The 13,299-nt window shown below is 33.9% G+C and overlaps 1 protein-coding gene across 4 annotated transcripts in view; it reads right to left on the bottom strand.

The window, feature by feature from the left end:
- Window positions 1-13,299, bottom strand: part of ZRANB3 (zinc finger RANBP2-type containing 3) — a 307,849-nt gene that overhangs the window by 105,168 nt on the left and 189,382 nt on the right. The window lies entirely within an intron of this gene.

The raw sequence follows: 13,299 nt of genomic DNA on the forward strand, positions 1-13,299 counted from the left end.
CTATAGAAAAGTTTGAGGAGTATTGCCACCTTAACAGTGTTGGGTCTTTTTGATATATGAATATGGGATGTTTTTATAGTAATTTAGATCTTCTTAAATTTCTTTCAATGTTTTGTAGCTTTCAGAGTATTAGTTTTACACATCTTTTGTTAAATTTATTCTTAAGTATTTTATTCTTTTTGATGCTATTGTCAACAGAATTAACTTAATTTTCAGATTGTTCATTGCAAGTGTATAGAAATACAATTGATTTTTGTACAATGATATATCCTGCAACAATGCAGAAATCATTTATTAGTTCTAATGGTTTTTTAGTGGATTTCTTAGGATTTTCTATATACAAGATCAAGACATCTGAAAATAGAGATAGTTTTACTTCTTCCTTTCCAATCTTATTGCAATTATTATTTTATTTTCCTATCTAATTGTTCTGGCTAGCATTTCCAGTACAAAGTTGAATGGAAGTGGCAAGAACAGATAACACTGTCTTAAGGAAAGCATTCAGTCTTTGACCAATTAAGTATGGTGTTAGCTTTGGGTTATTTGTAAATAAATGCCCTTAACCAGGTTGAAAAAAATGGTAATTATATTTTTGATAGTGAAAATTACCCTTACAATGGTTTTTCAGAAATAAAATACCTTCCACGGGCAGATAAAAACTGAGTTGATGTGGTTCAAGCTAATGATAAGAAGGATCTGAACTGAGACTGTAGCTGTGAGAAAGAGTACGGTACACATTCAAGAAAGGTTAAAGCAGTAGAGTCTATAGGATGTGAAAAACGAATGGATATCAACAGTAAGCCACAGGCAACAGTTAAGTTGACTTCTAGGTTTTAACTAACATATGATTGAATCTTAACCAACCAAGATTGAATCCACTGGATGAAGAGCAATTTTCAGGGATGAAGCACAGTTTTTAATATCCTGACTTTTATGTGCTGATGGCATATAGATACACTGAAGATGCCTACTAGTTTAACACTGGATGTAGCAGTTTGGAAATCAGGAGAGTAGAGTAAGTTGGAGATGTAGATACCACATGAATTTTAGAGTTAAAGCCAGAAAGGTGGTTGAAATTGGTCAGTGACAGAAAAAAAAAAAGGAAAAGGAAAGATGGCCATTTTGTTTATCTTACCCTAGAAAATAGTTCTTTTATTTCCTGTATCAAACTTTTCTCCATATCACTGGCCTCTTTTAATATAAGGAATTGGCATAGCACCACTGGAATTCATGAGTTCTAATGCATGCTGAGATTAAAGAGAGCAAAAAACAGTTCTACAAAATCATTTTTAAAATACACTTATATTCAATAAAGATGCCACAAATATAGACAAATTACCAAAAAGATATACAATAAACCAGTGATAGATGACAGTCACTTGTAAAAACTGTACATGTCAATTTGTTATTTCTTTTTAAGATTTTATTTATTTATTTGACAGAGAGAGAGAGAGAGAGATCACAGGCAGAGTGGCAGGCAGAGGGAGAAGGAGAAGCAGGCTCCCCGCTGAGCAGGGAGCCCGATGCGGGGCTCGATCCCAGGACCCTGGGATCATGACCTGAACCGAAGGCAGACGCTTAACTAACTGAGCCACCCAGGTGCCCCACAATTTGTTATTTCTTAAAGGCAGATTATTACTTACAAGAATAAGTGCATATATATGTTTAGCATTACACTATATGCATGTAAAATCTATATATATTTTATCAGGAAAATATGACTAATGATGACTACTTCCCCCCCATACTATAAACTTTTTTGGTTTTAAAAGTGTTCTTAAAAACTCAGCTGTCCTACACTAAGTATTCTATTATGCTTTATCAATTTTATGAGATTAGACAGTAGTCATAAAATTTCACTAAATAAGCAAAATTAGTTAACAGTTTCTCTTCCTAATAACTCATGCTCTCTCAATCTTCAACCCCATGAAGCTTATGAATATATGCTCTTTTATTATCTCTTTGTTTCTATTAACTCTTTTGTTTGCTTATCTCAGATGTTAAGTCCTAATATTATTATTATTATTTTTTAAAGATTTTATTTATTTATTTGAGAGAGACAATGAGATAGAGAGAGCATGAGAGGGGGGAGGGTCAGAGGGAGAAGCAGACTCCCTGCCGAGCAGGGAGCCCGATGCGGGACTCGATCCTGGGACTCCAGGATCATGACCTGAGCCGAAGGCAGTCGCTTAACCAACTGAGCCACCCAGGTGCCCCCAAGTCCTAATATTATTTAATTTGTTTTAAATACTATTAGAAGTAGGTCCTAATAACATGTGATTTCATGTTGGGAAGAATGAGGCATATTGTTTAAAAAAAAAAAAAAAAAAGCTGACCAATCTTTCCCGACTAGGATCTGTTTACCATCTACTTTCATTGTAGCCACATGTACTTACTTTTGACTAGAAAGCTGCCTATAGCATTAAGCTGCTGTTTTTCAAATTTCAAACCTGTATTTTTAAATAATATTTTTATTGAAGTAATACATGCACAAGGTTTAAAAAAAAAACAAAACTTTCAAACAATTTTGATCAGTAAGTCCAGGTTTTGATATATCCTCAAACTCAAGATAAATAATATTCAGAGAAAACAAAAAGCCACATTTGGGGACAAAGAAGATAAATGTCTCTGTAGCCTAGAAACAGAACAAAAATGTAAAGAAGAGAACAGGGTTGAAGATATCAATCTGCTTGTTTTAAGTCTAAGAGCAGACAGTGAGATCCAAGAACCAGGGATATAGAGACAAAGTATTTTCTCTACAGTTTTAATATACAATAAATTTTCCAAGAACCACATGTATGCTGTTAATTCCACAGAATACTGTATATTTTTTTTGTTTGAAATTTAACCCTGAGTTGCTTGCCAATTTGGAAAACCCATGCTGTTAACACCATGACTGTGGTAGCTGACCTGCAAACACACCAGATGTATTAGCTTACATTTCTAGAGCAAGTGCTCATGATGATTCTACACATATATCAAATTTCATTAATTAAATGATTCATACTTTTCCCCTTTAATATCTCTGATATTCACACATATGTATCAGTCTAGTTGGAGCAGTTTTTCTCTTAGTGGTGTGTAAAATAATAGTATATATTATAATCAAGGCAGTCTTGGATTCATAAAAATATGTATTTTGCTCTTATTTTAAATTGGCTTCTACTGTGGTCATTCATACCTATTTACATCCTAAAGTACATATTATTTTGTTATAGTTTGTATAATTTTTATTTCTCCTCTATGTTATACTGGGGTTTTATTAGTTTTTTTTTTGAACATACATGAAGACAGATATTACTGTAACTATGAATTTTATTTCAGTATAATAAGGGGAGCATTATATAGCATTTATTATAAAAAAGTGGACATTAGGTTGATAAAGGTGGAAAAACACTGCTCTATAATATAACCACTTCCCTGTTCTCATTATGGTCATTTATAGCTATTATGCAATTAATACATGAGACTAAGTTCTGAGGAAGAACAGTGTGTGTGTGTGTGTGTATTTCATGTGCTTCAATCTTTAACACAAAGTAAATTTTAAAAAGCCCCCAAAGAGCAATAAAGACAGAAAAAAAACCCACAACATTTTAAGAAGATGAATGTATAAAATTTTCAATGTCATAAGCTAGAAAACTACAAGTATTCTGAAGGTCAGTGTGACTTGACATGCAAGATTACTTTGCTACAAAGATGCAAGAATGGTATAAACTTGTTGAATCAGTATATTGTACACCTGAAACTAACGTAACATTGGTGTGTCAACTAAAGACAGAATGGTGACTCTCATGACCATAAATAAAATGTAAAGAAGTATTTTGTAAGATAAAAAAGACAATAAATGGAACTCGTCAAGTCAAATTGTCTTCAGTGGAATAAATATATCCCAGGGTATGTTGGTAGCTATGAACTACACTATCTCCGACCATTCTAATCTCTCCTACATAATACTAAGATAAACTTTCTAAAATGTAAATTATCTTGCTTAAAAACCTTCAACAGAAGACTTCTGGTTTCCAGTCCACCATGTAAAGAGCTTAGAAGTTACCACTCCATCCTAACAACAAGTAAAAATCTAAAAACTCTTCTAAGATTTGTCAGAGAAGTGAGGTCACGAAGTAAACCACTGCCCCCCAAACTAGAAAGACAGTGGATACAGAAAATCACAATGGACCAGGGCAGAATCCATGGGCAAAAACTTCCACGGAAACCAGTGCCAGAAGAGGCAAATCTGAACTGTAACTGATGAATTGCTAGAGGCTCAATGGGAGCACTCTGAGTTAAAAACTCTAGGGGGGTCCAGTTGCATGGGGCCCCCAGACTTGCTTGAGTTTTACCTACAGGAGCTCTACTGGTCCTTATAGTGAATATAAGAGAAAAGTCCTCTGATGCTTCTGGCATGGAGAAAAGAAAAGGATCGATTTTGAAATATTTCAGACATTCTGTTTAACTAGGCCTGTATTTAAGAAAAAGTATTTTATTGGAGCTTAATCTGCTAGGATTTTATTAGAGCCCGACTGCTCTAGAAGAAGGGAAATACCCAACTCCAGTCCCCACTAGCCATCCTTTCCCGACTAAGGGGGGAAAAGCCACTGAGAAGCACTGATTTATTTCACAGCCCAGGGTCATGAGTTTAACACAAGATTGAGACCTATAGACGACAGAAGGCTTCCCCTCACTCTACAGCTTACACCACTACATTATTAGAAGCCATTTACTGAAGTTCTTTTCACTCAGTTAATCACATCCACCTTTCAAAAAAAAAAAAAAATTACAAGGCATCCTGAAAGGTAAAAACAGTCTGAAGAGACTGAACAAGCATCAGAATCAGAGTTATATATGGCAAGAATGCTAGAATTTTTTAAAAAATATGATAAAAATGATAAAGGTATTGATGGGAAAATTAAACAAGCAAGAATAGATGTATAATATATACAGAGACAGGAAATTCGAAGAAAGAATAAAAGGGAAATGCTAAAGACCATAAACACTGTAACATAAATGAAGAATGTCTTTGATGGTCCCATTAATAGGCATGGCTGACAAGAGACTCTCTAAACTTCAGGGTATGGTAAAAGAAAATTTCCAAACTGAAAAACAAAAGGAAAAAAGACTGAAAAAAAAAAAACATTAAAAAAATCCAAAACGTGTGGGAAAAACTATAAAAAGTGTAATGTACATGTAATTGGAATACTAGACAGATAAGAAAGAGAGATTGGGACAGAAGAAACATTTGAAATAATAATGACTGAGAATTTTTCTAATTAATGTCAAGATACCAAAACACAGAACCAGTAAGTTCAGGGAACATCTAGCAGGATAAATGCCCCAAACACCATACCTAGGCATATCATATCGAAACTTCAGAAAATCAAAGAAAGTCAAGGGAAAAAAACATTGTGCCTATATAGAAGCAAAAGTAAGAATTACATACAACTTCATCTCAGAAGCCATTAAAACAAGAAGAGAGTGGAGAGAAATATTTAGTGTTCAAAGAAAAAACTCACCAACCTAGAATTCTGTACTCTGCGAAATTAGTTTTCTTTCTTTTTAATTAATTTAATTTAATTTATTTATTTGCCAGAGAGAGACTGAAAGAGCACAAGCGGTGGGGAGGGGCAAAGGGAGAAGCAGGCTCCCTGCTGAGCAAGGAGCCTGATGCAGGACTCAATCCCAGGACCCTGGGATAATGACCTGAGCCTAAGGCAGATGCTTAACTGATGAGCCACTTACGTGTCCCTCTGTGAAATTAGTTTTTAAAAGTCAAGGAGAAATTAAGACTTTCTCAAACAAACAAAAATTAAGGAAATTTGTTGCTAAAAGACTGGCTTTGCAAGAAATACTAAAAGAAGTTCTTTAGAGAGAAGGAACATGATATAGGTCAGAAAATCGGATGTATATAAGGAAGGGAAGAACACTAGAGAATGAATAAGTGAAGGTAAAATAAAAACTTTTATTTTTCTTATTCTTAATTATCTAACAAAAAACAGTTTGCTCAAAATAATAATAGCAACAATGTATGACATCATATTCTTTCTAACTATGCTTATAATAAGTAAAATGAATGATAGTGATCTATGTTTATTCATAAGTGAAATGAATGACAGCAATGATACAAGGGATTGCAGGGAGGAATCAGGATTATTTTGATATTATAGGTACCTGCACTACCACTGAAGTAGTATAGTGTTACTGACCATGGTTTGGCAATGACATCTGAGATACAATACCAAAGGCACAATCTATGAAAGAAATAATTTGATGAGTGGGACTTCATTAAAATAAAAACATTCTGCTCTATGAAAGACAATATCGAGAGAATGATAAGATAAGCCACAGTTTGGGAAAAATATTTGCAAAAGATATATCTAGGAAGGACTATTTTCCAAAATATAAAAAGAATTCTTAAAACAGTAAGAAAAATGAACAACCTGATTTAAAAAAATGGCAAAAGATGTAGATGTAAACAGGCATCTCACCAAAGAAGATACACAGATTCCAAGAAAGCATATGAAATGATGTACAACATCATAAATCATTAGGGAATTGTAACATAAAACAACAATGAGATACCCATATAAACCTATTAGAATGGCTTATGTCTTAAACATTAACAATACCAAATGCTGACAAGGATGTGGAACAACAAGAAATCTCATTTATTGATAGAGGAAATGTAAAATGGTAAAGCCACTTTGGAAGACTGTCAGTTTCTTATAAAACTAAATATAGTCTTACCATACATACAGCAGTTATGCTCCTTGGTATTTACCCAAAGGATTTGAGAACTTATGTCTAAACAATAAACTGCACATGAATGCTTACAGTCAAACTGCCAAAACTTGGAAGGAACCAAGATATCCATCAGCAGGTGAATGGGTAAGCAGTGGTATATCCCAGCAGTGGAATATTATTAGGCACTAAACAAGAATGAGCCATGAAAAGACATGGAGGAAACTTAAATACATATTACTAAGTCAAAGAAGCCAATCTGAAAAAGCTATATACTATGTGATTCCAACTATTAAATGGTCTCAAAAAGGCAAAACTATGGAAATAAAAAGATAAATGGTTGCCAGAAGTTACAGAGGAAGGAGGGATGAATAGGCAAAGCATAGAAAAATTTTAAGGCAGTTAAACTATTCCATATGCTACTACAATAGTAGATAAAAGGGAAATGCTAAAGGCCATAAACACTGTAACATAAATGACAATATACCTTTGTCAAAACCCATAGAATGTGCAATACCAAGAGTGAACTGAAATGTAAACTATGGACACAAGGTAATAATGATGTGTCAATGAATGTTCACTGACTATAACAAATGTACCACTGTGGTGCAGAATTTCATAGTGAGAGAGGTTTTACATTTGTGAGGACAGCGGGTATATGGAAACTCCCTGTACTTTCCACTCATTAAACCCTCACAACTCTGTAAGATAGGTAAAGTACCAGTATCATCTCTATTTTATGAACAAGGAAACAGTATGGAAAGGTTGAAGAATTTGTCCAAGCTCTCAAAGATCGTAACAGCAGTACTAGGATAAAAGCTTGGCAGTCAGAACCCAAAGTCCTGCTTGAATAAAACCCATCTTTGATATAATAATATGAAAATCATATTTAATATGGAACTTGGGATTATTTTGCTATGCCTGAGTTCATTTGTGTGTGTGTTTTGGAGGGGAATGTGTACAAAAGCCAGGAGATTCCAAGACTAGGAAGCATTCCTGACTTGAGGTCAGGTCTTGCACTTTTCTTTCCTAACTCTCAATTTCCAAAATGTATGAAACAGGAAGGTCTTCTATTTCAGACAAATGATTGAATAAAATGCAGGTTGTACCAAATATGGACTATTAGGCAACTATTCATAAGAACCAAGCATGGGTTGGAGAGAATAGGAGAAGAATTTTGCAAATCATATTTCCAATATGGGATTAATATCCAAAATACATAAAGAACTCATATAACCTAACAACAACAAAACAACCTGGTTTAAAAATGGGCAGAGGATCTAAGCAGACATTTTTCCAAAGAAGACATACAGATGGCCAAAAGGCACATGAAATGATGTTCACCATCACTAATTATTAGGGAAATGCAAATCAAAACCACAATGAGATAGCATCTCATACCTTTGGTATGGCTATTATCACAAAGACCAGAAATAGGAAGTGTTAAAGAGAATGTAGAGAAAAGAGAACCCTCACACTCTGTTTGTGGGAATGTATATTGGTGTAGCTACTACAGGATACAGTATGGAGATTCCTCAAAAAATTAAGACTAGAACCACCATATTATCTAGCTATTCTACTTCTGGGTATTTTTGTAAAGAATACTAAAATGCTGATTCAAAAAGATATATACACTTCTATGTTAACTGCAGCATTATTTAAAATAGCCAAGAAATGGCTATGTCCACTGATGGAAGAATGGATAAAGATGTGGTACACACACACAAACACACACAATGGTATACTACTCAGCGACAAAAAATAATGAAACCTTGCCATTTGTGACAACATGGATTGATTTTCAGGGTATTATGCTAAGTGAAATAAGTCACACAGGGAAGGGCCATGGCAGGTGGAAAAATGGGTGAAGGGGATCAATTGTATGGTGATGGATGGTAGCAAGACTTTTTGTGGTGATCCCTGTATAAAGATGTCTAATATAATGCTGTACACTTGAAACTTACCTAATGTTATATACCAATTCTACCTTTTTAAAATATTTCCACATGTCTCCAAATCCAGGAAAATAACACATTTTTATTAATTAACCACTGGACACATATTTATAATGCCTTTTCTACATTTTCTACTGCTTATACTTTGATTGCCTCTTCACGGGACAACTTTATATTATTTTTTACAAAGAAATAGGATAATTCAGACTCAAACCAAGCACGGATGACCAAATTCTGTTTTTTATCATTCTTACTTTTCAGAAGTCTCTTTCAGGCTTGTAACTTATTATCAGCATGTTGTATAAAATTACTTTTGAATTGTCAAATGTGAAAAATCTTCTATCAAGTTTCTGCCATAATCAGCTCTACGAATTCGAAGAATTATTCACAGATTAATCCTCTGGCCCTGTACATTTCAATTTTGCTTCTCCATGATTCATATCCTTCCAGCACCAGGTACCAAGGACAAGTTCACAAAGCAGTACCTCTGCCATCTCTGCTCTAGGAGTATTCCTGGAAGCCATTCCCTCATTGAGTTGACTATCAAAAACCTAACTATACATGGAAATTACTGAGAACTACAAAAATATAGCCCACTAAACTCAAACTAAATGTACCTTCAATATACTTTCCTCTTACCCTGATCCCCAAAATGCTTGCTGATACTCCAATACCAGGACACAATATAAATACCCATATAATATATAGATATTACATTATACACACACACCCCCCAAAATTGAACTAGAAAGAGATCTTTCAATCTATTAATATTAAAATAGCCTACTTCTATAAATATGACAGGGACACAAGACCCGGTGTAAGTTGCCAAAGCCCTTGCTAGAGCCTTGAAATGGGCTTATATAAATGGGGGATTCTGTAAGGTTCATTAGTTTTAGGGCAAAGAAAGAAAATTATACAAGTTTATAAGTGCAATAGCAAAGAGGTAGGGTATATAGATGAAAGAGGAAAGGTATAAGTAAATAATAAAAAAAATATTTTTTAAAGGACAAAATAGCAGCAGAATGGTTTAAGGTGTAATTAAACATAAAGGAAACTCAATTCCTAACAACCTAAAATTAACAACAACAAAATTTCTAATGTCTCTATACAAGTTATGAAACATGAATCTTAAAAACTACTTTGAGATTAACATAGCCATTTTCTTACTCAGATTTACAGAGTAAAATTTCATTTTTCCTTTTCTAAGTAAGAATAAATACAAACTTATTTTTCTTTCTGATAATATATAAATTTAAAAAAGGCATTTCTCAATAGGCACAAATTACTAGCTCATGATGGTGAAATAGTAAGTTTATGGCCAAGAACACACATGCTTATCTATCTGTGTTCCTAGAAACACACACTCAGACACATGAACACATAAAAGCACACATACAGAATTAACAGTGGAATTTGGAAATTACCCTCTGATTTTTTTTTTTTAATGTAAGTTCCTTTATGTCCCTTAATAGAAATCCTTTTCTTTAACCCCTACCTCCTGGGAAAAACTAATCTGTTTCTGCCCCTAAAGTTTTGCACGTTCCAGAATGGTATATAAATACAATCATATGGTGTGTAGCCTTTTAAATCTGATTTCTTTCACTTACCATATGCATTTGAAATTCATCTATGTTGTTGTATGTATTTGTAGTTAATTTCTTTTCTGATGTGTAATATATTCCACTGTATGGATATATCATAACTTGTTTATATATTCACCAGTTGAAGACATCTGGATTGTTTCAAGTTTTAGGTGACTATAAAAAACTGCTGTGAACATTTTGCATACAGATTTTTGGGTGAACATATGTTTTCATTTATCTTGACTAAACACCCTAATTGGGATCCTTGAGTTATACGGTAGGGGTATGTTTAAGTTCATAAGAAATTGGCATGATGTTTTCCAAAGTTCCTATACCATTTTGCATTCCCACCAGCAATATACGTTAAGTTCCATTGTTCAGCATTGTTGCCATCATTTGGTATTATCAGTGTGTAAAATATTACCTATTCTAATGCATGTGGACTGGTATCTCACTGTAGTTTCAACTACCAACTGTCTAATATCTAATAATGTTGAGCATCTTTTGAAGTGCTCATATGAATTCCCTATATCTTCTTACATGAAGTCCCTAACCTAATGATTTAACATTTTTTGTTTTATTATTGAGTTTTGAGAGATTTAATATACTCTTATAAATCCTTTTGTATATTTTAAAATGTGTATATATATAAACATAGATTGTTTATCAAATATGTGCTTTACAAATATTTTTCTTAGCCTGTGGCTTGTCCATTCATTCTCTTAATAGTGTTTTTAGAAAAGATTTTTTCAATTTTAAAGAAGTAAAATTCATCGTTTGTCTTTTATAGCTCATGTTTTTTATATCCTATATAATAAAAAATACTTGCATAACCTAAGGTCACAAAGATTTTCTCCTTTATTTCCTTTGAGTAATTTTAAGTTTAGAATTCATTTTTAATTAATTTTAATTACACATAACATAAAATTCGTCATCTTAATCATTTCTAATTGTACAGTTCAGCAGCATCAAATAACTCATAAAAGTGTATAACCCTATCACCATTAATCTCCATAACTCTTTTTATCTCATAAAACTGAAACTCTGTATCCATTAAACAGTAACTCCTCATTCACCAATACTTTCAGGCCCTGGCAATCTCCATTCTACTTTACCTCCCTATGATTTGACTACTCTAAGTACCCCATATAAGAGGAATCATACGGTATTTGTCTTTTGGAGACTGGCTTATTACATTCAGCATAATGTCCTCAAGGTTCATCCATGTTGCAACATATGTCAGAATATCCTTTCTTCTTAAGGTTGAATACTATACACATTTTGCTTATCTAGTCATCCATTAAAGGACACAGGGGTTGATTCCACATTTTCACTACTGTGAATAATGCTGTTATGAATCAGGTGTAAAAATAATCTCATCAAGACCCTGCTTTCAATTCTTTGGAATATATCCCAGAAGTAAAATTGCTGGATCATATGGTAATTCAGCCCACTGACTTCTGCCCTCCAAAGTTTCTGATAAGATATCTGCTGAAAATCTTTTTGAGGATCTCTTATATGGGAGGAGTTGTTTATCACTTGCTGCTTTCAAGATTTTCTTTGTCTTTAGAATGTTTGATTATACTTTATTTCCATGTTGGTCTCTATGAGTTCATCTTAGAGTTCATTAAGCTTTTAGATGTATATAATCATGTCTCATCAAATTTAGAATGTCTTCAGTCACCTTCTTTCTTCAAATATTCTCTCAGCCCCTTTCTTTCTCTCTTCTGGGACTTCTACAATGTACATGTTTATCTATTTGATGGTTCAGGTCCCTTAGGTTCTGTTCACTTTTCTTTTCTTTTTTTTTTTTGTTCACTTTTCTTCATACTTTTTTCTTTCTGTTCCTCAGACTCAAAAATTTCTGTTGCCCTATCTTCAAGGTCTTTGATTCTTAACTTCTGCCTGCTCAGATCTGTCTCTGAAACCCTCAATTAAGTTTTCATTTCAGTTCCTACACTTTTCAGCTCCAGAATTTCTTTTTGGTTTCTTTTTTTAGGTTTTCTACATCTTTATTTTTTGTTCAAATATCATTTTCTTGACTTTTTCCACATCTTCTTTAGTTCTTTGAGTATCTTTATGGAAGTTGTTTTACTCTTTGTCTAGATGTGTCATTAGGTCTTTTTCAGGGACTGTTTCTGTTGACTTATTTTTGTCCTTTCAATGGGTCATACTTTACTGTTGCTTTATATCCATTAAGATTTTTTTGTTGAAAACTAAATGTTCAGATCTAATAATGTGGTAACTATATAAATCAAATTCTCCCCCTCCTCTTTGTTCTACTGTGGTTTTGTTGTTGTTATTCCTTTTGATTAATTATTCATTTATTTTTTTAACTTTTGTAAGCCAAGGATAAGCCTGAGGTATAAACTTGAGGTCCTCTCCGTTCTCTTCTGACCCTGTTCCTTTCCCTGGGTGTGCACAGTCACTTACAAATTTAACCCATATATGCAGTTGTATATGGATGTTTTAATCTTTAATGACTGGTTCCCAAAAGGAGAAAAAAAAAGAAAAACTGGGGAATAGCACCAGCCCCTTAAATCCTCTAGAAGTCACTTTAGCCAAAAGTTGGGGGGGGAGGGATTGCAATGGGGACAGGTGCAACAACAATGGATGCTCCCACTTCATCTGCACCTTTATGATGAGAAGCAGCAATCAGTTATCAGAGAAGAGATCTTTGATATTTGGAGAATGTGGTCATTTTTGCCCATCCTGGCTCCCACAAGTTGTGTGCAACTTGCTCTAGGAAGGTCAATGAAGCTGTCTGTCATGAAGCTGTAGGTGGAGGATGGTAACTATTACTTTGGTAAGAGCTGGAATTAACTGAAATTAACCACAATTTACTGTCCAGGCCTTCCCCTGGAAGTTGCAAATCTTCAATATACTCCAGAGTTCCAAAATTGTGATATCAAAGATTCTGAGTGTTAACTGCTGTCTAGATGGGAAGACAGGGGGTGCCTGGGTGGCTCAGTCATTAAGTGCCTTCAGCTCAGGTCATTATCCCAGGGTTCTGGGATCGAGCC

This window comes from Mirounga angustirostris, unplaced genomic scaffold (genome assembly GCF_029215605.1).
Source record: "Mirounga angustirostris isolate CCGP_5_RB_7025 unplaced genomic scaffold, mMirAng1.0.hap1 SCAF_3, whole genome shotgun sequence".
NCBI classification, from domain to species: Eukaryota; Metazoa; Chordata; class Mammalia; order Carnivora; family Phocidae; genus Mirounga; species Mirounga angustirostris.